The sequence below is a fragment of the Hevea brasiliensis genome, unplaced genomic scaffold, assembly GCF_030052815.1.
Source record: "Hevea brasiliensis isolate MT/VB/25A 57/8 unplaced genomic scaffold, ASM3005281v1 Scaf420, whole genome shotgun sequence".
Lineage (NCBI taxonomy): Eukaryota > Viridiplantae > Streptophyta > Magnoliopsida > Malpighiales > Euphorbiaceae > Hevea > Hevea brasiliensis.
Genome location: NW_026614941.1, coordinates 1 through 15,359, shown reverse-complemented (window position 1 = coordinate 15,359; position 15,359 = coordinate 1). Strand labels below are relative to the sequence as shown.

The following is a 15,359-nucleotide window of genomic DNA, read 5'->3' as shown; positions in this document are numbered from 1 at the left end:
GAGAATTTCTTTCAAGAATTTTGCATAAGAGGGCATTTGTGAAAGAGCATCAACAAAGGCACATTTATGTAAAGTTTCTTCAAAACCTCTAAGAACTTCCCAAATTGCCTATCAAGCTTGGCTTTGTGAAATCTTTGTGGAAAGGGAAGTTGTGGCTTGTAGGGCTCAGGAGGTATATACTTCTCTTCTTTTTCTTCAAATTTCTCCTTACATTTTTCTGCACTCTCTTGTTTTTCACTCTCATCAGTTCCTTTTTCATTTTCTCTCTTCTCACTGTTTTCACTCTTCTCATCATTTATAACTTTACCACTTCTTAAAGTAATAGCTTGACAATGCTCTCTTAGATTTTCTGGTTGACTTGGAAGCTTTCCAAAAGATTTGGCACTTGAGGAAGATGCTTGTTGTGCAATCTGGTTTTCCAACGATACATTTGTGTGTTTGCATTTGTTCCAGCCTTGCTTTCACCTCTCTCATCTCCTCATCATGCTTATTTTGGTTGGCAAGAATCATTTGCAATAAAGCTTCAGTGGTTGTATTTCGTTCTTGCTGTTTTGGTGGAGGGTTCATATTTTTCTGCTGAAAATTGGGCAATGGTTGCCTATTTTGCTGATATGGAACTTGACTCTGCTGTTGTGGTTGAAAATTCTGATTTTGAACTTGATTTTGCTGATTGCCCCATGAAAAGTTGGGATGATTCCTCCAATTTGGATTGTAAGTTTGAGAATAAGGATTCCCCATTTGCTTGTTTCCATAATTACCAACATATGCTGCTTGTTCTCCATAATCTACTCCACAGCTGGTTTTTTCCTCTGCATAAGCCACTTGTTGTGAACTTCGGTGATGATGTTGAACTAACCAACATACTCAAATCTTCCATCTTCTTAGCAAGGACATTTGTAAGTGCATCAAACTTTGCATTAATCATGTTGAATGGATCAAGATCATACATTCCAGACTTGCCTTTTACGAGTTGGGCTGGTCCTCTTGGACTACTCCAAAGATGAGTATTCTTTGCAATTTTCTCTAATAACTCATAAGCTTCATCTTCATGCTTTATAATAAATTCTCCTCTGTTTGAGCATCAATAATTCCTCGATTGCGGGAGTGACATTTGTGTAGAAATTACGATTTATCATCCATTTTGGAATGGCATGATGTGGGCATAATCTCTCTAATTCCTTCCATCTCATCCATGATTCATAGAGAGTTTCATCTTCTCTTGGTGCGAAAGCTATCATTTGATTCCTCGGCTCTTGAGTTTTCAGTGGAAAATATTGTGCAAGAAATGCATCAGTTAGTTGCTCCCAATTTGTAATGGAGTTGTGAGGTAAAGAATCAAGCCAATCCAATGCTCTATCTTTCAAAGAGAATGGGAATAGCTTCAATCTTGCTGCATCATCAGACACTCCAGGTTGTTTTTGCATATCACAGATCATAGCAAACTTCTTCAGGTGTGTGTGGATTTTGAAGGATGTCCTCCAAATTGAGAGTTTTGGATCATTTGAAGAACTCCAAAATCCATCTTGTAACTATTTGCATCAATTCTTGGTCTTGCTATGCTCTCTCTCAAGTCATCAAAACGTGGAAAAGCATGATCCATCATACTTCCCCTAGGCACGTTAGCATTAACAACTTCTTCACCATGGGCTGCATTTTCATTATTTTGACCATTTCCAGCATTACCAACACCAATTCTAACTCTTTCATCAGCCATGTTTGCTTCTAATTCAGTCTCTCTCGAAACTTCCTTCCTTCTTACGGTTTCTTTCTTGTTGGCCTTACAAAATTTCTCAATTTCGGATTAAGATGAGTTGTGTCACTTGAGCTTCTAGCTCTTCTCATAAAAGATTAAAGGTACCTGAAAAAGAACAAACAAACACAAAATGAAAAGATAACAAAGATAAAACTAAAAACAACTAAAATAATCAAGAATTCAATCTTAAACAAACAACTCCCCGGCAACGGCGCCAAAAACTTGATGCGTCCCAACCGCAAGTGCACGGGTCGTACAAGTAGTATAGAAAAATATCGATCCCACGAGGAGTTGTGTTAATGATTGAATTTTCGATATAAAAGTTGACTAAATTGAAGTATTTATGAGATTAAAATGATGAATTAATGGGTAATGGAGTATGAAATCTAAATGTGCAAAATTAATATTCTATTCAACAATGTATTAATTAAACTAAAATTGCATCAAATAGAAATAAGCAAGTTCAAATATGGCAATATTTAAAATGGCAAATGATTAAATTCGATTAGAAATTAACAATGGTAAAAAGGCGATTCCGGAGTTCGGGATTTCATAATCGAGCTATTTTGGGATTTTAAATTGGTTGTCCAATCTTATGAAACTTATGAGTTTTAAGGAGATTAATTCTTAAATCCTTTGAATTCCCTTTCGAGTGAGACAAAGAGTGCCTTAATCAAACTAATCCTACTTTCGTGGAGTTAGAATTAATTAAGATCCATTAAGTTCCTTAATTAATCTGTGAATCCTCTTAATCCTTAGCCTATTTCTAGGTCTAAGTTAATTAAGTCCAATTTCCTGATTATCTATCACAAGGCCTTCTCCTTTCGGTGCTTCAACCATGGATTAAGAACATTACTCAATGGGATCCTACATTAAGCATGTCATTAAGCATACAAGAAATGAATAAAACTCATTAAGACCACAAAATATGGATTACCCAATCAAAATCCACAAAATATCTCAAATATTACAACCCTTACTCCAGAATCAAAAGTAAACTACTCACTATCCATAATGATTACAAGATATGATGAGTTTAAATGGAAATAAAGCTTTAATCTAAGCTAAGAAGTAAGGAATTAAACACTAGAAATGTGGAAAAGTGTAAAGAAAGAAAGAAATCTGCAAATCTTAGTTGAAAATGGTGTGGAAGGTGGAAATGACTCTTCAAATTCTGCTTAGCCTCCTCCTTTCTTTCTTTGCTCCTTGCCTCCCCCTTCTAAAATGAGAAAATGGGACTATATATAGCATTTTTCTGACATGGAGCCCTAAAATAGTATGTTCTAGGAGGAATACATTAAGGGAATCTTCTGCCAGCTCATTAATGAACTCTTTATGGGACTGCATAAGTGGGTGCATAAGTTATCTGATCCCTTATGCGATTTTCAGTTACAGGTCACTTATGCGAATTGCATGACTTAGTGCATAGGTTATGCACAATTTCGTGAATCTGCATAAGGAGGTAAGAATGTGCATAAGCTATGCGATCTCCTTATGCACATTTAATTTGGTTCTGGGCAGTGTTCTTCCTCCTTATGCAGCTGCATAGCTTATGCGACAAGTTATGCCTGAGTTTGGTCTATGCATATTTTAGCTTGAAAACTTGCTTTTGGCATCTTTTCTTGTAGAAGACACTCCTCAATGTCAAAATTCTCTTTAGTCCTTCAAAAACACAATTTTTCATACAAAACAAAGCAAAAATTACAAATTAATCCAAAGTTGACAATTATGGAAAACTAACTAAATAACTAATGAAATTAGCTAAAAATGACTAATAACCAAATAAAATGATTGTGAAATTAGACCTAAATGACTATGCAAAATATGTGCATCACCATTCGATCTTACACCCCTTTTGATCACCTGCTCCATCTCCATTGACCGGCAATACTTTGAATGTGGCCGTATACGGATTAAATCCCATGTTATTTTCAATGACCTCGTAGCTTAGACACCGTTCAACTGGATTTATCATGATGAGCTTCTCTTTGTGATTGATGATGTTCCCACATGTGCGTCGGAGGATGGTTTTGGCTTGAAGCGCGATGGCGGGCGAGGCCCGGCTTGCCTGGCTCGCCCTCGACTTGGTAACACGTTTCAAGGATTGGAAACCATTGATGAATATTGCAGAAGTCCTCAAAGAAAGGCCATACTTGGTCTGCTGTAGCACCTTTCAGCTCCACTGAGGTCTTCCCTTCCCATTTCGGCCCTGTTTTCTCTGCCATGTGAGAGAGAGAGAGAGAGAGAGAGAGAGTGAGAGATAAGTGGAAGAGAATAGGTCTCCAGTCCACTTCCAGAGATGATATAATATCTATGATTTTATAAAATTAACCCTAGATATTATAACTTTTTACAAATAAACCTTATTGCACTTATTCTATCTCTCATGATTCATACTTGGTGTTATATGGTTGAGGCATGTAGGTATTTTTAACTTCCTTGAGTTGGATTCTCACCTTAGTTAATTGGTATTTTTCACTTCTTTTTTTAAAAAAAATTTTTCATTTTTTTTTAATTTCCATCCTTTTTATTTGATTTTTTAATCTCTTTTGTATTTTTCTTTTAGTTTGTTTCACTTTTATCTTCTCAAGTGCATATCAACAAATTCTTTTGTTCTATTTTTATTCTTTATCAATAAAATTTAATTTAAAATTTTTCTATATAATATAAATATGTGAATTATTTAAAATACTTTTCAGATTTCATTATTATTATTATTATTATTATTATTATTATTATTATTATTATTATTATTATTATTATTATTATTGACTCAAATGCCAATTAGAACCTTTAATTATATATATATAATATGTTGATGCACTTATAATATGTTACTCTGTGAAAAAAATCCTTTTATTTGATTTAAACTTAACAATTATATTATAATTATAGAAAGGAAGTATATAGTCTACATGTTTAACTTTTAAAATATCATTCGCAGTATTTATAGTTTATACACACTTAACACCTTATATAATTTATTTTAGTATAGTTTAACTAGTTTTTAAGAATTATATAATTGAAAATTAGAATGTATATTATATAATACACTAATTAATATATATATATATATATATATATATATATATATATATATATATATATATATATAATTATGATATAACCAAAATAAAAGAAAATCAAAATACAAGTGCATTTATAAAATATAATTTTTTTAATATAAATTTAATTTTTTATGAAAAATAAAGTTAATTTTTATATGAGATATAAATTTAAAATATGAGACTATGTAGCTTTGGTGGTAGCTACATTACTTAAAAATATGAACCATCTCTCTCTCTCTCTCACTCTTTTCTTCTTTCTCTCTAAATTTTGAAATTTTAAAATATTAAACTTCAAATTTAACACTAATTAATCTATCTAACCATTATATATATATATATATATATATATATATATATATATATATATATATATATATAAGAATGTATATTATATAATACACTAATTAATATATATATATATATATATATATATATATATATATATATATATATATAATTATGATATAACCAAAATAAAAGAAAATCAAAATACAAGTGCATTTATAAAATATAATTTTTTTAATATAAATTTAATTTTTTATGAAAAATAAAGTTAATTTTTATATGAGATATAAATTTAAAATATTAGACTATGTAGCTTTGGTGGTAGCTACATTACTTAAAAATATGAACCATCTCTCTCTCTCTCACTCTTTTCTTCTTTCTCTCTAAATTTTGAAATTTTAAAATATTAAACTTCAATTTTAAAACTAATTAATCTATCTAACCATATAATGGTTAGATAGATTAATTAGTGTTAAATTTGAAGTTTAATATTTTAAATAATGGTTAGATAGATTAATTAGTGTTAAATTTGAAGTTTAATATTTTAAAATTTCAAAATTTAGAGAGAAAGAAGAAAAGAGTGAGAGAGAGAGAGATGGTTCATATTTTTAAGTAATGTAGCTACCACCAAAGCTACATAGTCTAATATTTTAAATTTATATCTCATATAAAAATTAACTTTATTTTTCATAAAAAATTAAATTTATATTAAAAAAATTATATTTTATAAATGCACTTGTATTTTGATTTTCTTTTATTTTGGTTATATCATAATTTTATACAATAATATAATATTTAATAATAAATTATTGTATATTGAGAGCACATATATATTCAATATTTTCATTTTATTTTTATGTATAAATTAACTTAATTTTTATAAAAAAAATTGAATTACAAATAACTATATTTTATATATTGATTATATTATAATTTTAAATAATATATTATTTTTAGAACAATAATAAATAAAACAAATATACTTACAACATTATGAAATGTAATTATTAATATAAATGATTTGTAAATGAGCTAGTCCACAAGCTTATAAATGGGTTTATTGATGAACTTATTTACGAGCCAGCTTACGAGTCTGTTCAACGTGCTAAACTCAAACTTGAGTTGAAATCAAATACTATTGAGTTTGAGCTCAGCTTGTTTATTAAACGAGCCTAAAATTCGAGTTCAAACTTAAGTCATTTAAAAAACGAGTCAAATTAAACTGAATCAAGTTTTATCGAGCAAAGACTTGAGTAGATCGCAAGCAGCTTGATTCGTTTACACCTCTAAGTATAAGTATAGTGATTTCGAGACTAGAAGAGATGGCCAAGATTGGGAATTGAATGTGAAGATGAGTAAGACAAAAGTGATGATGCTGGGTCGAAGAGATATTTGCAGTTACACCATCATTTTTGGTAGTGGAGGTGAAAAAAGATAACGGTGACACTCTAGAGTATAAATAATTCTGCAGCAAAGAGTTAAGGTCTACCCTTAAAAACATAGTGTGGACGTCTCCTACCGACAATTCAATGATTGCTTGAAAGATTGTGATATGTAAAGGTGAGGAGGGGAAACTTTCAATATTTATGTGATTTGAATTTGGATATTTGTGTAATTGTTGTTATTGTTATGCGATTGTTGTTTGAAATTATGGGAAAGTTTCAAAATTTGATTATCTTGTAGTTTATTTTTTTTTTTTTTGTCTGGTGTATTGATTTTATTTGGAAATTCTCAAGTAGTAGTAATTGTTTTTAATTAATTGAACACTAATTAATCCAAGCCATGGCTAATAAGATTTGTATGATAAGGGTGACATTGAATTATTATACTGTTGTGGCCAAAAGTATATTTTTCCTCTTAAACTTTCACAGAAAAGTCAATTTGTCTCCTCAATTTAATACTGAATCAATTTGCTTCTTGAATTAAAATATTGAATCGATTTAACATATTTTTTAGCTTACGTGAACAATACCTTATAAGCTATTTTTCAATTCAGCAGTGGTTGGCCTTTGCAACATGTGTAATTGGTTTATATTTAAAAGTTTAAATATTAAGTTGGTTCAACTTTTAAATTGAAGGCAAATTGATTCAATGTTAAAATGAGAGGGGGCAATTTGACTTTTCTGTGAATGTTCAAGGGCAAAATATATTTTTGGCCATAAAAAAATCTAAACTTTTTTTTAACACTATTTAAGAGTTTATACGTATAACAGTAAAATAATTTTAATTTGGTTTAATTTCATATAATGTTAGTCTTTTTTAATTTTAATTATTTTCGATTCAATTTCTTAGTTTTGTTTAGTAGAATTAATCGTGCACACCTGTATTCATAAATATCAATATTATTAATTTTGTTTAATATATAACATTTTATATAATTTCATTTTTTTATAATATGAAAAATTAAAAAAAAAAACAAATATATTAATACTAATAAATTATTTATAAATAAAAAATTAATAACTAAAATTTTCTTTTCACATAAAAAATATAAAATCAATGCTAATAGCACTACTCAATATTTTCCTTTAGAGATAAATATTTGGAGGCAAATACAATAATATTTACTATAAATATTTATTTGAGTCAAAATTTTATTAGTCTCTAAATGTTATATTATTTATTTCTAATATTGAACTTTTTGAGGCGAAAACTTATTAGTCTCTAAATATTATATTATTTATTTCTAAATTATTAAGGTTAATTTTTATTATATGAAAAGTTTTAAATAAATATTTTATAATTTTTCATTAAAAAAATTCCTCTTTCAAATGTTAAAGTTTTTTAATAAGTAATTAAACTATATATGAATAAATTGTATAATGTGTTTAGTATATATAGATTATAGGGAGTTAAATAGCAAAAGTAATTTTTTTAATAAGCATATAACACTTATATATAAATTGATATACTTCTATTCTATTATGTTTGTATGTATTAAAGTAATAAAATTATATTTTTCTTTCAATCTAATTTATATATAATTAAAATCTTTATATATTATTTTTAGTTAAATTTATACTTTTACATTTTTAAATATTATAATAAATATAATAAAATTTAATTCATTATTAAGTCATTATTACGAAAAATTATTTATATAAATTAAAATTATAAATTATAAATTAAAAAAATATATAAAAAGGGAACTATAAAAAAAATATGAGACTTGCTAGTCCCGCATCGTTCTCAAATGGCTTGGGGGAGGCTTGGCTTGCCTCTATAAGGGCTCCCATGCTCAGTTAAATGGCTAAAAGGTGGATTTTTCAAGCATGCTATTGATTACCTTTTTCAACTTAAATTTTATATTTAATTTATTTAAAACATTAAATTATATTTAAGTTAAAATCAATGATATAATAATAAATTTTATATAAAAAATAAATTAGATTGGAATTAATATGTAAATAAATACAAGATAATTTATTTCTAATAAATATTATTATAGAGATATTTTTTTTATTCTAAAATAGATAATATAGACTATTAAAGCCTAATTTAGTTTGTCTTGTAAAAAATATATGGAGACAAATTTTTTGTTCCTATAAGTTATTTTTACATGCAAATATATTTAAATTAGTGTCATTTAAAAGTTAAATTAGTGTCAGATATAAATTTATTCTCACTCTTTCACTAATTACATTTAAAAATAACAGTAAATGGGACAAATATTTATTTGATGTTAAAATGATATATAGACAAATAAATGAGTTTTTGAGACAAAATTTAAGTCTCAATATATGAAATTTGATGTAGTGTAGAGTAAAACACATTCACGTTGGTATGTTATTATTTTCAATTGAAATGATTATAAAAAAATGGATAGACAATTATTCAGTTTACAATAAAATGCTTCGTCAAACTAATTTATAAGGATCAAAATGAAACTCCTCTCCTACAACTTATTCTTTTTTTACTTGTAAACACAACTTATAATTTATAAAAATATCTTAAATAAAAAATTAGTTTAAAATTATGACTTATAAATTAGGCCAAACACTCTCTTATAAAATATAAATTTCATTTAATTTAGAAATATATTAGAATTTATGAATTTATAATAGTATAAGAATCGAAAATAAAAATGTAATTAAATTAATATTTCTGGTCCAAAGTTACACTACTTCCCTTTTACATGTTGAGCAATTTTATTTTATTTTATTTTATTTTATCTTTACTAAGTTTAATTCATTATTTACATATTAAATTCATCATTCTTATTCAACTTACTTTTTAATTCACTAAGAAATTAATTTTTAAAATCTTTTCCTATGTATTTTTAAATTAATTTTTTATAATAATTCTTCTAAAAGTAAGCATCACACTTTTATAAAAAAAAAAATTGTTGAATCCAAATAAATAAAAATTTTATTAAATGGTGTAATGCTCGTATTCATTTGAAAATTGAATTCTTTTTAAATCAAAATATCAATTTGTATATTTATATGGGAATATGAATCTATTAAATTGAAATAACAATTCTACATTCAAATTATTATTCCTAAATCTTTAAGTATTCACTATTTATCAAGCTAGCATGAGATTATCATATTAAAAAATTAAAAAAATATTATATTTTTTATGTGAACTCAATTTAAAATTTCCCTTTGAAACCAAATTGGGCCTACATTTATTTTCTTTTCTTTCTTTGGTGCCCACATTACTACCTAGCCATAAACCCAAACACTTACCGACCCTTCATGAGTATAATTCTTTAAGTGATAGATACACTATAAAAAAAAAGATAAAAAAAAAGAAAAAGAAAGAAAAAAAATATAATAATTGAATGGGAAAAGTAACTAAAATAAAGAGGCTAGCAAATTTAATTATAGTATGTAAAATAATTCACCACTCAAGTACATAAAGAAATGAGTTTGGTGGTGAATTAAAAGAGACAATTTTAATTCAAATTCAATGTTATTTATGTGGTCCCACTAAGAGCTCTAAAGTTATATGCTAGAATTAGTGATTCATTGTCAAGTTCTTCCTCCCATTTGATTAAAAAATAAATAAAAAAAATTATACCTAGATCTTTTAATAATTTGATTTTCTCATACTTTGTTACCTTTATCCTTTTCTTGTTAGCCACATTATTACCCCCTTAGCCCCATTATAACTGTAACACTCTCACTTTAGGTAGTCCGTACATTATACTGTTTCAGTGACTAACATATGTCCAGATGGCTGGGATGTCTGAAACTCCCTTTAAATTTAAGTAATGAGTCATAATTCAAATTAATAAAGATCAAGTAAGGTTGAAGAACAAATAAAAGAAGTGGAGTATAAATTAGTTAAATGTGCCCAAGTCCGGGCGATGGGTAACACCACTGGGAAGTGACATGGGTCTGGTTGTTACTCCAGTTCCAGTAGGACTCCGTAAGATTCTTAATTAAGGCTTAATTGGAGTATTATTATTAATTAATAAGATAAAAAAATGAAAAAAAAAATAAATTCAAATAAGCAGAGTAAAAACCAAAGTGAAAAATGGAATTATGGATTTATAGGGTATTATGGAAAAGTGGACAGAAACCCGGTAAGAGTAAAATTGATAAATTAGATTTAAAAGTCAAATATTGACAAAAAATGAGACTAATTAAGTTAATGAAGTTGGATTAGTTTAATTAATTATGATTAGGATAATTAACCATAATTAAAATTAAAAGTCAAATGTAATGATTAGGAATTTCAACATATTTACAAGTTTGTTATTTTCCAATAATTACAAGTTTGCCGTTAGGGATTTAATTAATATAAATATCTGGTGAAAGAAGACAAATATCATTCATCATCTTCATCTTCATCTTCTTCCCTCATCTTGCCGTTCACCATTCTCTCACTAGCCCTCCATTAAAACTTCAATTCCCAAGCTTCAAACACCTAAATTTCTCCATAATTTTTCTAGGAAATCAAGAGAAAACCTTAAATTGAGCTTTGATTTGAAGAAAGCAAGTAAGAATCCTAAGGAATTTGGGAGATTAGTTAAGAAGACTTGCTGACCAAGGAGGAGAATCAAAGTTTTGGTGGAATTGAAGGTTGATTGAGGGTGATTAAGGCTTGAAATCAAGGTTTGAGCTAAGAAACTCCTTGAATTTTCAAAGTTTTTGCTACTTAAGTTAGGGTTTTATACAATTAGGATTTTTTATTTCATAAAGCCTATTTAATGCTATTATGTTTATATTATGACTATTTGATGTGTATTTATTGAGATACATTAAAGACGTGGTGAAGAAACCAAATGAATTGGAACTGTGCATTAAGTGAGAATTTCGGACAGTTTGAGTCTAGTGAGATTAAATGCTCATAACTTGAGCTACATAATTTCAATTAATGTAAAACCAACAGCAAATTAAAGATATGACAATATACTAAAGTTTTTGTGAAGACAAGTTGCCCTAATTCTGTGTGTAGATACTTGAAATAATTGCTAGAAGTCGAGTTACAACACCTGAAATCTAGGAGTAGGGCATCCTGGATAGCCCAGATTAAAATGAGTATAACTCACTTTAGGAAACTCCAAATGAAGTGATTCTTAATTTTTTGAAAAATTAAGATATAAAGAAACAACTTTCCTGAATAACGAAATGACAAATTCAAAATGCAACTTGTTCAAATCTAGGCTCCAATAACTGCCCAGACCCTGTCCTACTATTAGTAAAGAATGCATCTAAACATGTCCTGTTTACTTAGACGTAACTCATTGTATATAATTCCAAATGAGGTAAATTTTACCTTGTTGGAAAGCTAAGACATAGAGGAATAACTTTCATGAAGAACCCTTGACCTGAAACTAATTGGAAGATATCTTAATTAGGGCTGGAATCCGGAAATGCAAATTCTAGAACCCTGAAAAATGACCAAATGAATAGTACATACTAAATTGAGCATAACTCATTCTATAAAACTCCAAATTGAGTAATTTTTTAACCTGTGTAATCCTAAGACACAGGGGAACAATTCATATGAGACCATGATGCTAAATTATGACTATAACCTATCCAAATTTACTTGACAAAATGAGTCCAAAAATCTACCTGGATTCTAGAAGTGACTTGAAACCTGAGATTTGGTCACCTGAACAGTTTTGGCAAAATAGTTATAACTCAAGCTACACAAATGCAAATTGAATGATTCTAAAGCCAAAATAAACATAAGACATAGATCTGCAATTCTCATGAAGAAGGTATGGCCTAATTCCTTTTGTACCTTAGCCAAACTTATTAAGTAAGTTAAGGTATCAAACCTGGAATTTACGAAATGTATGCATAATTGTCATAAATGTGAAGTGTAATTCATGCCAATGGCATGTTAAGCATGAAGGACATGTGAAATGGTGTTTGGGACCTATGTTCCCATGAAGAATGAGATGATGATGAAATAATGAGAACTTGAATTGCTAATGATAATAAATTAGCCCGAGTGTGCCTAGACAATAGTGCATGGGTTGGATAGATTGGCATGCCAAGAAGGGATGAGATTAGCAATACTACACAAGGCTTCTATGCCCGTATACTATTTACAAGCACCGAGTATCAGATATAGTTATCCCTTATTCATGATTGCGCTGAATAATTATTGGCATGCACCGAGTGTCCGATATGATTATTCTCATGGCTTTTATGCCCAACTCTATTGCATACTCGGCAGGCACTGATGTGTCTGAAAGTATGACGGCCTGAGGCACCGAGTGTCTAGCACCAGTAAAACCTGCATATCCAGTCTAGACGGTTCTGTTAAAGGGTACTTTGAGCACCAAACTCAACTAAGAAAGTTGAATATTGAAATAAGGAAAAGAAAAGATCCTATGAAAATAACTATTTACAAAGATCATGAAAATATAGAAATATGAGAAAATAAGAGAAAAATACTGTGAAATGTATCCAAATTAGTTATGTAGTTAAACACATGAGATGACTACAAAAATTTTGATGTTATAAACTTTACATTCTCCTTAAAATGATCTATAAATATTTAAATGTGCATTTTCTTATTTCATACAAGCATAAAATTATTTTTGTTTGTATATGGTATTTTCATTATGCTAGTGCACCACTAAGCAGAAATACTTAGCACGATAATTTCTTCTCACGCAGGTCTAGGCGATAAGACCCAATAGATGTTGGACAGGGATTTTGGTTGGATCTGCAGTGATAGTCTTCGTCACCTCTGCACATTATTTTGGTATAGATTATTGGCCCACAATAGTGCTTTATTATGTGTATTGAAATCAAACACAAAATTGTAATTAAATTTTGGGATATATGATAAATGTACACATTTTGTAAATGAATGCAATGAAGGAAAAATTTTATGTATAGAAATGGATGTGATTAGAAATGAAAATATGAATTGTGATTGGAAATTGCTATATAATTGAGATTTTCTCATATGGATATTTTTAAACAGGTCAATTCTTTAACAGGTCAAATGTTAAAAATACAAGGAAACTCTTATAATTTCCATTTAAAATTTCCTTAATTTAAATTATGAAGAAATTAAATTGATATTCAATTGAATAAGACAATATTAAGTGCTTTGGCACAGGATATGGCATTTATTTGCTCGGCTGCACTGTAGATCGGGTAAAGGGATGTTACAACAACCCTTAAAAGTCCTTTTGATCTTTAGATTGTAACAACCAGGCTAGGGGCCATTATTGGCGCTAGGGTTCAGGTCAACTTAAGGCTATCGAAACTCATAGTAAGCTTGAAATCTGAGGAACAAACATACATTTTTACGCTTTAGTCTTTTCATCCATACATAATCATTCTTAACATAATAATGGTTCTTAATTTGAACCTTAACATATATAAGATCCAAAGTGTAATGGTTCAATAAGTGTACCCGCACAAGGGTTAACACAACATATACAACATCATTATACTTTAAACAATTATTACATTTTTCTAATTTCCTTTAAATTTCAACACAGTACTAACAATTCAAAAATTACATGTCCATCTACCCATACATTATATATAAAGAAGGGCTAAGACTACCTTTGAAGCTCTCTCTTCAAGAACTCTTCTAGTCCTGTAACCCTGCACCTCGGGATTAGGGAAATAAGGTAAGCTTACACAATCTTAGTGAGTAAACTAACCATCATTAATTTCATTATTCATTCATACATGTGCAATGCATCATTCACATAGATTTTCACATCACAAACATTTCATGTAAGATGGACATTATCACCAATAACTCCATAAACTTTCCTTTTAAACATGACTTGTGTCATGTACCCAAAGGCAACTATCAGATCTCCCTTGAAGGGCAACATCAAGATCTCTCGTTAGGATTTACTTATAGATCCATAACATTACATAACATAAGACCTAGTAATGGGTATCCATCAATCCACCAACAGCAATTTATGCAATTATACAACATCTTCATGTTCTAGATACATATATCCTAAACAAATATGCTATGATGCATGAGGATGCTCATTAATTACCTATCAGTAGTTTTCATTTTATCAAGGTTAGAGTTACTCATCTCTTATAGCCTTTCAACCTCCTTACACGAATAGGAGTAATCCTCGAATCCTTACTCTTCCGAGTCTCTCAAGCCCAATCCTATAAAATAAGACCCTATAGTGTTATACAATGCTCTAAAACTCTAAACATAACATAAACATCCTATTCTAGGCCCTTAGGAACCATGAAATTAGGTTTTGGAACCTTAAAATTAAAGAAGAAAATAAGAGGGAAAAACCAAGTTCAACTGCTAGAGCCTTGGGTTTCGGTTGCCGAACCTTAGAACATTAAGTACCCAATTTTGGGCAGTAGCTATTGTGGTTGTTGAAGTCTAAGACTTGGATGTCGAACTTGGAAAACTTCTAGATTTTTTAAGAAAATGCAAGCTTTGGTTGCCAAACCTCTGGCTTTCAATAGTCAAACCTGAGAATTTTCAGAATTTCTAAGTTGTAAATGTTACACTCATTTCATATAGGCACTTTAGGGTAGTTTTGCATCCATTTTGCCCTTATATTCTAGTTTATTTTATATTTTTAGCTTTATTTTAGCTTATTTGTTAATTTTAGATACTTTATATTTGATTTTTGTAATTTTGTTGTTTTTGATAGGATTTTATGGCAAATCGAAGATCAATGAGTGCAATAGGAAGTGATTTGAAGAGATTTGGAGTTCTTTAAGCATGGAGGAAAGTTAAAGAAATCAAGCCTTGAAAGAGCAAACCAGCCGAAATTTGCTTGAGACTTTCCTTAAGATCATGCTTAGGGTAAAGCGGCAGTG

General features: G+C 28.9%; 1 non-coding gene across 1 annotated transcript; it reads left to right on the top strand.

The window, feature by feature from the left end:
* Positions 1-1,146: 1,146 nt before the first annotated feature.
* LOC131177356 (small nucleolar RNA R71) lies at positions 1,147-1,254 on the top strand. The gene has a single exon (XR_009146893.1). It is a non-coding gene; the product is annotated as a small nucleolar RNA R71 (small nucleolar RNA).
* The last annotated feature ends 14,105 nt before the right edge of the window (positions 1,255-15,359 follow it).